Raw genomic sequence first — 14,491 nt, forward strand, 5'->3', positions numbered from 1 at the left:
TAATCACAGTTGTCAGCAGCCATTCACAATAAGGAATAAAGGGAGTATAGAAATATGTGAGCCCCTTCTAGTGATGGGTTCTGATAAACAGTCACCTTATGAGGCCGGGGAAAGGGCCGCAGCAGACGAGCGGTTGGCATCGAGAGGGTGGACCGGCGGCGAGTATGGTGCCAGGCGCAGAAAGCCACGTTCAGATAGGGGAGGTGGTAGGCGGGTTGACGCTCAAGAGGAGTCGTGGGACAGCACTGGGCGGCTCAAATGCACGGCAGTCGCGTCATGACGCGACCACCCAGCGTTCAGCACAGGAGGCGGTGCTGTATGCACTAAATCCTGACCTGAACGTATGGCTGCACTAAATCGGCCCACGAGGCCATCGGCCATTCTGGCATTTGCCAGAAGTGCCAGATGGCCAGTCCGTCCCTGCATATATGGGACACATATTGAGGTCTGCCAGTGTTCTGAATTCAGATGCCGACATCCTGAAGGACCCTTACCCCCATACACCACTGCTTAAATCTAACCCCCCACCCTGCAGCCTAACCCTAATCTCTCCTCCCCACAGCCTAACCTAACCTTCCACCTTTGCAGCCTAGATCTGAGTTGTCCATAATGTCTAGCCCCCCTCCCAAACACTCAGAAGCAGCATCCCCCCTCCCCAGTGGTAGCCCCCTCCCCAGCCCTCAGTGACAGTCCCCCCCTCCCCAGCCCTCAGTGGCAGAACCCCCCTCCTCTTCACCAGCACTCAGCAGCAGTCCTCCCCAGCCATCAGTAGCAGCTCAATTACCCCCGATGTCTTCCTCACATGGCTTGCTGGGCACACCCTAGTATATGGTGCCGGTATCCTGAAGGTGATGGTAAATGGTCAGGGAGTTGGTTCCTGTGGTGCCGCTCCCTCAACAGCGCTGACTATCCTATGCAGCGCGGGCTCCCCCCCAACAGCATTTCCCCTCTCCCCACCTGTAAGCATTGCACCATGGCTGCGCAGCAGATTTGGGGGTAGGGGTCGGAATCAGGAATGTTTCTCACTGCTCTGCATCAGGTGCTTTGGTTATTAGTTATACCTGATGCAGAAGCACTGATAGCTGAGCCAGCTCTGATTGCAGGTAGCCTGCGGTAATGGTAGAGATAGAGACAATCTCTGGAAAAACAATTTGGGCTGTCAGGGGGGGGGGGGGTTCTGGGTACTCGGAAACCCCCCTGCGTGTGCTACTGAATAGGTACAGTAAAACAAGTCACACACACACAGAAAAAAGGAGCCATAAGAATGGAAACATATACTATTGAGATTATACAGACAGCAGACATATTTTTTATACAATTAAAATGTATTTAATATATCATATAAATACATTTACTTGCTACATTTAAAAAAAAAACAGCTAAGCCGTGTTTTGCATGCTGTGCCAAATTGAAAAAAATAACCAAGATGTATGTGGACACATCTGTATATACAACAAAAGATGATATCGGAGTGCAGTAGATTTATTAATAATAATAATAATAATAATAATAATAATAATATGGTACCACCCACCAATACAATAAATTATTCTTTAAGTCACTCTTCATGTTGCCGACCATGGAATGATTTATCTCCCCTTGCGCCGCATGCAAGGGGATGTGTTCATGTAGGTCTCCTTGCATGTTACTGCGGGGATTCAGCGGTGGGGGGGAGGGGCATGGGGCCTGGCAGGGGATGACATTAAGCCACTCGCTAGCCGCAAATGACCGCTGCTTAGCGAGCGCTTCTGAATCAGGCCCACAGTGCACTGCCAGGGAGGAGCTGGACTGCTTGGAGTCTGTATTCAGGCCTATGGGTTACTCCAGAGGTGGGGCTGCAGCATATTTGAAAATTAAAATAGGGAAGGCAAAGCAACTGCCACCATTCCATTCCAAACTAACTAACTAGCAGTGGGTGTGGCTCCCTTATTTAAATTGTGAACTGTGCTGCAGCCAGAGCTGGATTAAGGATTTCGGTGGCCCGGGGTACTTGAGACAGGGGGGGACCCAGGGTATAAAATCAAAATTGTGGTGTCATCAATTACAATTAGGTGGTAAATTTATAATATTCTTTCAGACAATACCTTCTTAAATGGAATAATTAATATTTAGTAGAAAAAGCTAAATATACACTAATATATATCTTTATATATATATATATATATATATATATATATATGCGTCTCTGTGGTATCGGCGGCACTCGGAAATAAAACACACACCCAGCTGTGATGCCAACGTTTCGAGGCTCGGTGGCCTCTTTATCAAGGTGCTCAAACAACAATATATATATAGTTGTGCGTTCTATGATACCGCACACTTAGGACTCCATTTCTGCCTCATTAATCAATAGGCAGCAGCCAATTTGTTTAGCAATGTTTCGGAGACTTTTATTATCCAGTCCTCAGGCTAGATATACAGTACAAGAAATTATGAAAACATTTACCTTAAATTTACCTTGGCTTGCGTTCAGCGTGCGGCATCCTCCCTCGCTCTTCCGGTTTGGGAACACTCCCCCCATGTGACGAGATGTTGGTGACATCAGGGGAGGCCGTCAGCTGTGGCAGGCAATGTTACAGTGTGCAAAACTGAAAAATTATACAAACATGGAGTTACATTAAAAACATTAATAGTGTTGAAAAATATGAGTGGACATTTTATCCAAATGTTATGCAGAAACCGATCCTCATTACTCATTAGCATTATTTTTACATAAATACGGAACTAACATAAGATAGATAAACAGTAATACCTCTATAAGAAAATGCTCCAAATCCTTTGTTCATTTAGCCCTTTCAGGTTGAGGGTGTCAAGTATAAATATCCACTTGGCCTCACATTTAAATGCCTATCACCAACCCTCTGCCATCGTCTGGTATATGGTCTATAACCATATGGCGAAAACTTGCCAAACTGTGTTTGGCTACTGCGAAGTGTTTGGCCAGTGGTTGATCCACATTCTTACCCTGAACTGCCGCAATAATGGCAGATCTATGCATTGCCATGCGTTCCTTAAAGGAGCGCATGGTGTTACCTATGTAGCTGAGCCCGCATGTGCATTTTGCCAAATAGCCTACATATGAACTGGAACACGATAAATTGTGGTTAATGGTGTATTTTTGTCCCGTATAAGGGTGACAAAAATATGGGTATCAAACTCATTGGCTTTCCTGGTCTTCATATTGAATTCTTTCAATTGTTTGGTCACATCACTGTGAACCACCCAATTGCGGATGCTCTTGTCTCTCTGGTAGCAATGTCTTACTTTCATTCTTGAACTCATCTTCTATACCTGGCCAGTTAGTATTAGTAACTTTCTTGACAGAGCTGGAAGCTGTATTAGATTTCTGTACCCAGTTGATATTTGGGTCTCCTGTATCTTTGGTTTTAGAACAACAATGAATTGTCGGTGGCAATCTATCATAAAACTTCAAATGTATATTTATCAATAAAGTATATAAATATGATAAATGTATATATATTAATTATTCACAAAGAATAAAAATAAGGATTTGTAGTGCACTTATCTTCCACTCTTAGTTGGTATGAGTGTCCAACAAATATCTATTGGTGAAGCCAGCTCAAAGTTTCCATGTTAGTTAAATGTTACAAATATATGAAGACATGTATCCACCATTACTTTGTTTATATTACTCACAAGCCGCAATGGTAATTAACAGATGTATTCCAATGTTGTCAAGCAGGGAGGTGGAAGGGCTATAACCGTGAATGGAGTTACAGGTTTTTGCAGTCCACTGCCCTCCATTCTACAACCCGCAGCTGGACACCAGACCAGAACCGGTGACCAACTTCCAGCGGTATGCTTTCAGTCTGCAGCAGCAGCATCTCTAAGGTGTGGCCACCTGATGCCTAGAGTCCGTCGATGACCTCAGTGCTGTGGAGCAGCATCTCTCATCCACCGCTCAAGATAATCAGCACCCGAGGCTCTACAGCTGCAGCTTGCAAGCATTTGTAAGTCCGTAAGTACAGCATACCTTTCCAATTGAAGCATCGGTACTTATATGTTAGTTGGGCGCCCACTATAGTTACTACGCTCATACCCCCACTATCCATGTCGGAATGGAGTTGATTTTATATAGTGTGGTGAGCGCAGCAAGCCACCATGCCCGAAGCGTGGCGAGCGTAGCAAGCCCTGCGGGGGGACACGGAAAACTAAGCAAATAGCTTAGTGTGTGCCCAACTAACATATAACTGATATTGGCAGTGGATGATATTATGTGTAGCTGGCAGCATGTCTCTTTGTTTTCAGGGGTACCGGGATCCTCGAACATGTCCCCTCAACTCCTTATGTGTGTTTTGTTTGTTGATAGCTAATTGCTCAGCTAATTGCTCAGGGACAGTAATTAGCCAGCCCCTGCCGGAATGGCTAGGAGATCCCATGCAACTGTGGAGATTCCTCCATATTGTTCATTATCCTTGGAAGGAGACAGGTCTGAGACCTGTCCTTGTGATGTCCCAAGTGCTCCACTCCGGCCCACTATCTCCTGTTATGTATAATTGGATTGGTGGGTTTTTGTTTCCCTGAATTTTTATTTTCTCTGAAATTGTCTTTTATTTTTGGCTTGTACATTTTAACAATAACTTGTAACCTGTTTTTCTTTAATATACTGTAATCCTTATAGTGTTTTCACTTAAATTAAGATCATTATTTAGTTTTGGTGTCTGTTGTTATCAAGCTCAAGCCTCTGAAGATTTTACCAGAGAGCTACCGTGTAATTAATAACTTTGTGTGTCGGCAGAACCATAGCTGCCATTGACTAGGTCCAGAACAGGTACTGTGGTTGGTGGCAGTTGAAGATCGTGTTGAAATAGACACGTGCTTGGGATTTGCAGATTGGTGTATCTGTGAATCGCCGTGCTTCGGATCGTGACATGGATAATTACAAAAATTCAGGGAAAACAGAGAGAAGAAATAAGGGAACAAAAGAGTTTGAGATGATGGTGCTTTATCATTGGTATGAACAAATCCCCAAAATTCAAACCTCCAATAAAGACTCAATTGTGAAATACCACAAATGGCTGTGTTATAGGATAATTATATGTGTATAGTCATAGTTACATAGTTACATATGTACATTTAGTTCAACCTATGTTTATAGTAGCTTATCCCTTGTTGTATAGTATGTTATGATATTTTAAAGACAGATTTTGTTACTTATTCATACCCATGGATGTTTTTAACCAATAAATGTTTATCCAACCTTATTTTAAACATATATATAGTGTCTGCCGACACCACTTCTCCAGGAAGAGAGTTCCAAAGTTTGACTGCTCTGACTGTAAAGAAATTTTGGTACTTGTGAGTTATCCGGGCGTCCGATTTTAAAATTGTATGCCTTAAGTTAAGGCATACAATCAGATGCGATGCGATACGATATCGCATCGCATCGCATCGCATGCGACCATCGGATGCGATGACCCGATTTTTCCATAGGAATCAATGTTAAAATGGACTGAGTCCATTTTAACATGGAATTCAATGGGAAAAAGGGGTCCTTTTCATACCCCTACTATCCAAGTGGGCATGGAGTTGGATATAAACCTGTGGCGAGCGTAGCGAGCCACCGAGCCCGAAGCGTGGCGAGCGAAGCGAGCCCCGCGAGGGGACGGTATTCCGTGTCCGCTCGCCACGCTTCGGGCTCGGTGGCTCGCTACGCTCGCCACAGGTTTATATCCAACTCCATGCCCACTTGGATAGTAGGGGTATGAAAAGGACCCCTTTTTCCCATTGAATTCCATGTTAAAATGGACTCAGTCCATTTTAACATTGATTCCTATGGAAAAATCGGGTCATCGCATCGCATCGCATCCGATGGTCGCATGCGATGCGATGCGATGTCCTGATCCGACCCGATTTTAAAATCGGACGCCCGGATAACTCACAAGTACCGAAATTTTTTCTTATAGATGAACAAAATATTATTTCTTCTAATCTAAACTCGTGCCCTCGCATCCTAGATTCCTTTCTAGTAGAAAAAAGGGTGTTTGACAGTTCCTTATATTGGCCCCTAATATATTTATACATGTTGAGCATATCCCCCCTTAAACGTCTTTTCTCTAGTGTAAATAGTCCCAAATTGTTTAATCTTTCCTCATAGTTTAAATTCTCCATTCCCCTAATAAGCTTTGTTGCTCTTCTTTGGATTTTTTCTAATTCTATTATGTCCTTTTTATAATGCGGGGCCCAGAACTGCACTGCGTATTCGAGGTGTGGTCTAACCAATGATTTGTACAGAGGCATAATTACTTTTGAGTTTCCAGGCCTCTTTTTATACATGCGAGAATTTTGTTGGCCTTTTTTGTTGCTATATTACATTGAGCACTACACACCAGTTTGTTGTCTATTTGGACTCCTAGATCCTTTTTGAGTACTGATTTACCCAATTCATCCCCACTTAGGTAATAACTTGCACACTGGTTATGTCTCCCAAGGTGCATGACCTTGCATTTGTTCACATTGAACCTCATCTTCCACTTTTTTGCCCACTCATCTAGATTGTCAAGATCATTTTGAAGCGTGGTGACATCTTCTGATGATTTAATAACTCTGCTCAGTTTTGTATCGTCCGCAAAGATGGATACATTGCTGAGTAACCCCATCCCAATATTGTTAATAAAAATCTATATAATAAGTTGAAGAGTCTGTGTGCGTGTGTGTGTGTGCGTGTCCGTCGCATTGCGGACACACCGTGGCACTCAGAGACACCAAATTTGGCAACAAGATACCTCTGGTCCCGGTGGTGTGCACCTCGAAGCCGTTTTTGGGAAATTTCACTTAGAAATTTAAAAAAAACATCAAGTTTTAATCAGGGCCGTTTCTAGAGGCGGACAAGCCGTGCAGCAGCCCGGGGCGCAGCACGGCTTGTCCGCCTCTGTTGAATAGCCGGGGCGCCCGGCAGCTCCCCCCACGCCGCTGCCCCCACCTTACTCCGCCTCTCCCCGGCTTCCGACACTGTTGGATAGCCGGGGCGCCCGGCAGCTCCCCCCACGCCGCTGCCCCCCCCTTCCTCCGCCTCTCCCCGGCGTACGTACGCCGCGGCCACACCAGCAACAGATGATTTGAAAGGGGAGGAGAGGAGCGCATAGCGCGTCTCTGCCTTCCCCTGTCTGTGTCACTGGGCTGTTAGCGAATCATCTCGCGGGCCGGCAGCTAATCAGGAGCCAGCCCGCGAGTTATGATTGGCATAGTGAAGGGGAAGGAGAGATGCATTAGAATGCGCTCCCCTGATCCCCTCCCCTCCCCTGGGAACTGATGAGGCAGCAACAGCAGCAGCAGGAGACCCGGACTCTGCTTTCCCCAGCAGCAGCAATGGTGAGTTGTGCTGCTGCTGGGATATAATATTCTAGCACTGTGGGGGCATATAGGTCTTGCACTGAGGGGGGCATATGTGTGGCACTGTGGTGGCATATATGGCACTGTGTGGGCATATGTGTAGCACTGTGGGGGCATATGTGTGGCACTGTGGGGGCATATATGTGGCACTGTTCGGGCATATTTGGCACTGTGGGGGCATATATGTGTGGCATTGTGGGGGCATAGCTGTCACTGTGGGGGCATAGCTGTCACTGTGGGGGCATGTTTGGCACTGTGGGGGCATATTTGGCATTGTGGGGGCATATATGTGTGGCACTGTGCGGGCATAGCTGTCACTGTGGGGGCATATATGTATGGCACTGTAGGGGCATATATGTGTGGCACTGAGGGGGCATATCTGCCACTGTGGGGGCATATATATGTGGCACTGTGGGGGCATATATGTGGCACTGTGGGGACATATTTGGCACTGTGGGGGCATATATGTATGGCATTGTGGGGGCATATATATGTGGCACTGTGGGGGCATATATGTATGGCACTGTGGGGGCATAGCTGTCACTGTGGGGGCATATATGTATGGCACTGTGGGGGCATATCTGCCACTGTGGGGGCATATTAGTAAACAGCATCAGTTGTATGGCAGCGGCGTGTGGGGCATAATGTGTAATAGGCATTACGTTGTGGGGAGTATTGTGTAATTGCCACCATGGTGTGCGGCATAATATGTAATTGTCATCACAGTGTGCGTAATGTGTAATTGTCATCACAGTGTGCGTAATGTGTAATTGTCATCACAGTGTGCGGCGTAATGTGTGATTGTCATCACAGTGTGCGACATAATGTGTAATTGTCATCATGGTGTGCGGCGTAATATGTCATTGTCATCACAGTGTGCGGCGTAATGTGTAATTGGCATCACGGGTAAAAAGTGTATAATGAATTAAGTAGCCAGTCATTGTTTGGCCTTGATCTGTGAGGCGTACTAGGTAACTGTGTGGGCCTTTATATTTTTATGTCACTGTGTGGCCTTCAGCCCGCCAACTTAAGTGCGGGAGGACAATGTCTAGACGTGCAGGTTGCAAAAGTGAGATGTAAGGTAATTGTTTCCTGATAGACCACGCCCTTATATTAAGCCACGCCCCTTTAAAATAAACCACGCCCCCTATTTCGGCGCGCGCCGAAGGCGCACGCAATTTCTTCTATACCATGTTATGTGTTGGGGGGGGGGGGAGCATTTTTATTTCTTTGCCCTGGGAGCTAAATTGTCTAGAAACGGCCCTGGTTTTAATTTGCCTTCATTGATGTTCTGGGGAAAAGATCGACGATCTGGGAAACCGTTGATAAAGGAACAACTCCACACCTGATTTCATTGCTGTCATTGAGTATGAATGACACATTCTAACATTATGGTGAAGGCTTTAAACAATTAGGAAATAATTGAGGATATACATAGACCACGCATAACACACACACGTACACATTGTACCACACATAACGCACACACACAGTACACCACATACGCACACATAGCACACAACACACACATTTATACGTAGAGCACCTCACACACTTACACATTGGACAGATACACACACACAACACACCACATGCAGTACAATACAAATCCATACACACTACAACACACACCCAAAACAGTACAACAAACACACAGAACACACACACTTAAACATTGCCAGGATCCGCACAGCACACTACACACACATATATACGTAGCACACCTCATAAACTTACACATTCGGCAGATACACACAACACAACACACACACATAACACCCCACTCACAGTACAACACACACCAACATTCACTACAACACACACCCAAAAACAGTACAATACACAGAACACACACACTTAAACATTGCACAGATACACAAAGACACAACACACACATACTGTATATACATAGCACACCTCACACACTTACGCATTGGACAGATACATACAATACAACACACACAACCACATACACTACAACACACACAAACACACAGAACACATAAAAAATAATTTTCCGTTTATTTAACAGTCTGTACCGGCAAATAAAAACTGTACCTAATGTACCGTTTCTACTTTGTTCCCCATATCCGTCTCTCCAGTCCTCCAGCCTGTCACTGCGCTCCTCGGCCAGTTGCACTGAGAAATCTTTGTCCTGGCCAATGCACCCATTGATCAATACAAAGTAAGTACACTGCACTCACCCTGTTAGTCAGTTGGATATCAGGCACTGCTCTGCCTTAAGGGTTTCCCAGACTCTTTTGGTTCATAGATAATGTTTGGTCGGTGGGCATGAGCGCTGCATGCATTTGTTTGAATGTTATGAGTGTAAGAAGTTGAAGAATAAGACTGAGATGAAGATTTGTCATGTTATAGTGTACAATTTACTCAATAAATCGTAAAAAAAATATGTGTACATAGAAGTACAATCAAGAAATAAAAGTAGGATTAAAAAATAAATTCTGATTCAAACTGATAATTGTTTGGATGGCGGTGGGTTGCAAAACAAATCTATAGGTGGAGGGGGTATGGATATTGTTGGCATAATTGGTGCTTGGTACACCTACGGGGGGTCCCCAGTTGATGAGAAATTTTCACTACAGTGTCACCGTAGGGGGATTTCCAATTGGGGTTCAGGTGGTCTTTTAGGGACCCCTTTACAATCCCGTTGGTCTCTTCTCCTGGTGCCTACGGTCTCCCTCAGTGATTGACTATCATTAAGGGAGACCGTAAGCTCAAGGAGAAGAGACCTACAGGATTGTAAAGGGTCCCTAAAAGACCACCTGGACACCAATTGGGAATCCCCCTAAGGTGACACTGTAGTGAAAATCCCATCAATTGAGGGCCCCCTGTAGGTGTAACAAACACCAATTATGCCCACAATATCCATACCCCCACCTATAGATTTGTTTCACAACCCACCCCATGCAAACAATTATCAGTTTGAATCAGAACTTTTTACTCCTACTTTCATTTCTTGATTGTACTTTTATGTACACTTACATTTTTTTTCACGATTTATTGAGTAAATTGTACACTTTGTAACATGGCAATTATTTTTCTCAGTCTTATTCTTCAACTTCTTACACTCATACCTTATCAATGCACCCATTGATGATTGTGATGGCTGGATCAGTGGATTGGCCCGGCGGGTGTAGGGAAGAATTTGGCCCATTGCACCCATTCCCAGTGGTGCATTACAGTGGTGTGGGTAGCGTGCATCGCGTCATGACATCATGTGGCCAGGTCCGCGGACCTGCTCCCACACTCAGGGGCTGCCCCACTGTTTGGTAGAGATGCCCGGTGTATATGCTTTACAGATCCCCAGACCTCAGAGACTGCCGCAGGCAGGTTCGGTGAGTGGAGTGGCAGTGGAAGGGAGCAGTGAATTTTTTATTAATTATGGCCCGGTAAGTAATGCCCACCCCGATCCCCACGCACTCAGCACCTGTAATTACACACCCTTGAAACTGTACCATTGAAAGTATAGAAATGGAGGTGTGACCACATCCCTTTCTGATTTTGTACCGATTTCTGACCCTCAGATGTTGGAGGATATGTCATACAGTAGGTGCTAAATCTCAGGAGTGGATGTGGAATTCATCAACACATACAAGTTATCAACTCAGGAGCGTTGTGTTTCAAACAACAACACCACACCTGATTTCATTGCCATCATTGAGTATCAATGCAAACACATTCTAACATTATGGTGGAATCTATAACAAATTACAATCTTAGGTCTTTGGCACAGCATACTGTAAGATTACATTTTTCAGCAATTTTGGAAATAAAGAAACCCCAAGGTTTTCCCGGGCAACGCCGGGCGGGTCAGCTAGTGTTAAATAAAATGGGCCCAAGAACCGAATGCTGTGGCACTCCACTTAGTACTGGTATCATATTAGATACGGCACTGTTCACGACCACTCTTTGTTCTCTATTACACAGCCAGTTCCCTACCCATCTACAGATATTTGCCCCTAATCCCATGTCCTCCATTTTATTTATCAACCTCTTGTGTGGTACAGTGTCGAAGGCTTCAGCAAAATCTAGGAAAATCACATCTACAGCATTTCCATTGTCAAGGTTTTTGCTAACCTCTTCATAGAAACCAAGTAGATTAGTTTGGCATGAACGATTTTTCACGAACCCATGCTGGTTATTACTGGGTAAACTATGAAGGTCTATATAATCCTGGATACCATCTCTTAAAAATCCTTCAAATAGTTTACCCACTATTGATGTTAAACTAACAGGTCTGTAATTAGCGGGATCCTCCTTTTTTCCTTTTTTGAATAATGGCACTACCTCTGCTATTCTCCAGTCTTTTGGTACCTTTCCTGATGATAGTGAATTATGAAAGATATAATGTAGAGGGGAAGCTAATTCCTCCCTTAATTCCATTAGTACTCTAGGATGAATCCCATCTGGCCCAGGTGATTTATTTGTTTTGATTTTGCTGAGCCTCAATATTATTTCCTTAATAGAGAATTCAATATTGAGGTCCGACTTGTTCATCCCATTTGTGGTATGTGTGCGTTCCACAGTCTGCTCTCCCTTAGTAAACAGTGATGAGAAGAACTCATTTAACAGTTCTGCTTTTCCCTTGTCCTCTGTAAAACTTTTTCCATTGATATCGGTTAGTGGGCCTATGTTGTCCTTAATTATACGTTTACTATTTATGTATTTGAAAAACTTCTTGGGGTTAGTTTTACTTTCAGTGGCTATGTGCTCTTCATAATCCCTTTTAGCTACTTTAATTGCCTCTTGCAAATTTTGTTTGATTCTTTGTATTTGGTGAACGCCTCCTCATTTAAGTTATTTTTATAGAATTTAAATGCTCTTGTTTTATTGTTGATTGCTGACCTAACTTTTTTGTCCAACCATGGTGGCTTTTTTTTATTGAATTTACCCTTAGTTACTTTAGGAATGCATTTAATAGTTAATGATTTGAGTATATTTTTTAGAGTATCCCACATTTCCTCAGCATTTATCCCCTCAAAAACTCTTTCCCACACAATTCTTTTTAGGGCTTCTCTGAATAATTCGAAGTTAGCTTTTCTGAAGTTTAGTATTTTTGTCGATCCTTTATGATGTAATTTACTGAAGTTGATTTGGAATGCACTTCTGGCTGTGGTGAAACCAGGGCCTTCTTAACAATTGTGAGGGACCCTGGGCAAAATACCCCCAGGGGTCCACCCCATCTACCTCCCACCTTTGCTACCCGGATCTGGGCCCGCTGCGTGGATCCGGGCAGTGGGGATCTGGGCATAGGCAGCTGGGAGCATTCCTTTTAGTGCTATTTGGCAGTGAGGTGGGAAGCTCTGCTGAATTTGAAAAGACTGGTCGGATGCTGATTGGCTGAATTCTCAGCCAATCAGCATCCGGCCAGTCTTTTCAAATTCAGAAGCTCTTCCCACCCCGCCACCAGAGAATAGCGCTACAAGCTCCCAGGCCCAGCCTCTGCTGCCCGGACCCTGCTGCCAGCTACCTGCCACCACAGCCGCTCCCCGGGGAAGTGCTGGCCATTGGCATGGGTGGCACTGGCTTGCATGGCGACCAGACCTGCATGATATGTGCTGCTCTCCCTGATGGGAGTGGGCCTGTGTGCACACCTTCCCCTCCCTACCCTCATCAGTGTTCACAGCTCTAACTGTGGAGACTTGGTGGTACTCGGGGACCCACCGGTTGTGACACGGAGCACCGGCGGTGGACTAATGCTGGGCGTTGACTAGTGGTGCAGTTCGCTTGCTTCCTGGTGCTGATGAGAGTAGCGGCCGCCCTGTGGGGATTGAGAAGACTGGTCTGAGAGTCCGGTAAGAAGGAAGGTGCCGGGGAGACAGGGCGGCAAGGTGACTGCATGCCTGATGATTACCTGCAAGGCCCCAGACAGAGACGACTAGCATGTTGAGGAGGCCAGGTAGGTCCGCGGAAGTGGTGGAGAAGAGGTGGCTATGCACACGAGAAATGGTGGAGATGCTGCAGCGCACCCTGCTCAGGCCAGGGAACTGTGCCGTCTTTCTTATTGGGGTTAGTCCCTAGAATCCCTGGGCCCCTGGGCAACTGCCCATTGTGCCCAATGGGAAAGATGGCACTGGGTGGAATGCAAGCCGGAGCAGCGCAGTGCTGCACAAACTTTAAAAAAAATACACCATCAAAAGCATTTACAACAATCTGATGCAGAGGCACCTCTCACTTGCCTTTGTACTAAGAGTATATATAACTTATTCTGACATGGAGCCTAGAATTAAAACATTACTAGCAAATCACTGGTGTTCATCACACGCACAGCCCCTTGGGAATTCCCAGAGCACTATGGTTAATAACTACAAATTGTCTTTTACGTTTCCCCTTCCCCACTTATAGGCCTATCACATTTATTTATCATTAGCTATCACCCTTTCCAATTGGGGCAATACAGATGGTGTAATGGTTAGCATTTCTGCCTCACAGAACTGAGGTCATGGGATCGATTGCCACCATGGCCCTGTGTGGAGTTTGTATATTCTCCACGTACTTGCGTGGACGTACGCCAGGTGCTCCAGTTTCCTCCCACAATACAAAAATATACTGTTAGGTTAATTGGCTCCTAACAAAATTAACCCTAGAATGTCTGTGTGTGCATGTACATGTGGTAGGGAATATAGATTGTAAGCTCCACTGGGGCAGGGACTGATGTAAATGTTTGACTATTCTCTGTAAAGCGCTACGGAATATGTGTGCGCTATATAAGAAACTGTTAATAAATAAATAAATTACACCATTTATTATGGAATTGCAAAATTCAGCATTTATACATATTTAAAAACAGTTAAACCTGTGACCAATCAAAAAGCGGGAGGAAGTGATGTAAAACTCCTTCCCTATAAATAAAGTCAGAACTGAGCCAAAGCAGTCATACTTGCTTCTGACTCAGAGACAACAGGTTCTACTGAACAAGGTGAGCTCATTGGTATGATACCTACTTTGAAAGCAGTTATTTTAGTTATAATCACTTTGTCAAATGTTATCTTATTGTATGTATTACACTTCTATAAGCTAAAACATATATATACTGTATGTATTTTTGTAGGTCAATTCCTGAGGTTTCTATGAGCATCATTTTTTGGTGTTAATGCAGAACCTAGTTTGAAAACTA

The 14,491-nt window shown here is 44.6% G+C and overlaps 1 long non-coding RNA gene across 2 annotated transcripts in view; it reads right to left on the reverse strand.

Annotated features, from left to right (window-relative positions):
* LOC146062627 (uncharacterized) overlaps positions 1–14,491 on the reverse strand; it is a 123,952-nt gene that overhangs the window by 13,296 nt on the left and 96,165 nt on the right. For both annotated transcript variants that reach the window (XR_014471428.1, XR_014471429.1), the window contains exon 2: positions 2,447–2,588. This is a non-coding gene — a long non-coding RNA (uncharacterized LOC146062627). The remainder of the gene's footprint in view (positions 1–2,446; positions 2,589–14,491) is intronic.

This window comes from Crinia signifera, chromosome 3, assembly GCF_055691185.1.
Source record: "Crinia signifera chromosome 3, ASM5569118v1, whole genome shotgun sequence".
NCBI classification, from domain to species: Eukaryota; Metazoa; Chordata; class Amphibia; order Anura; family Myobatrachidae; genus Crinia; species Crinia signifera.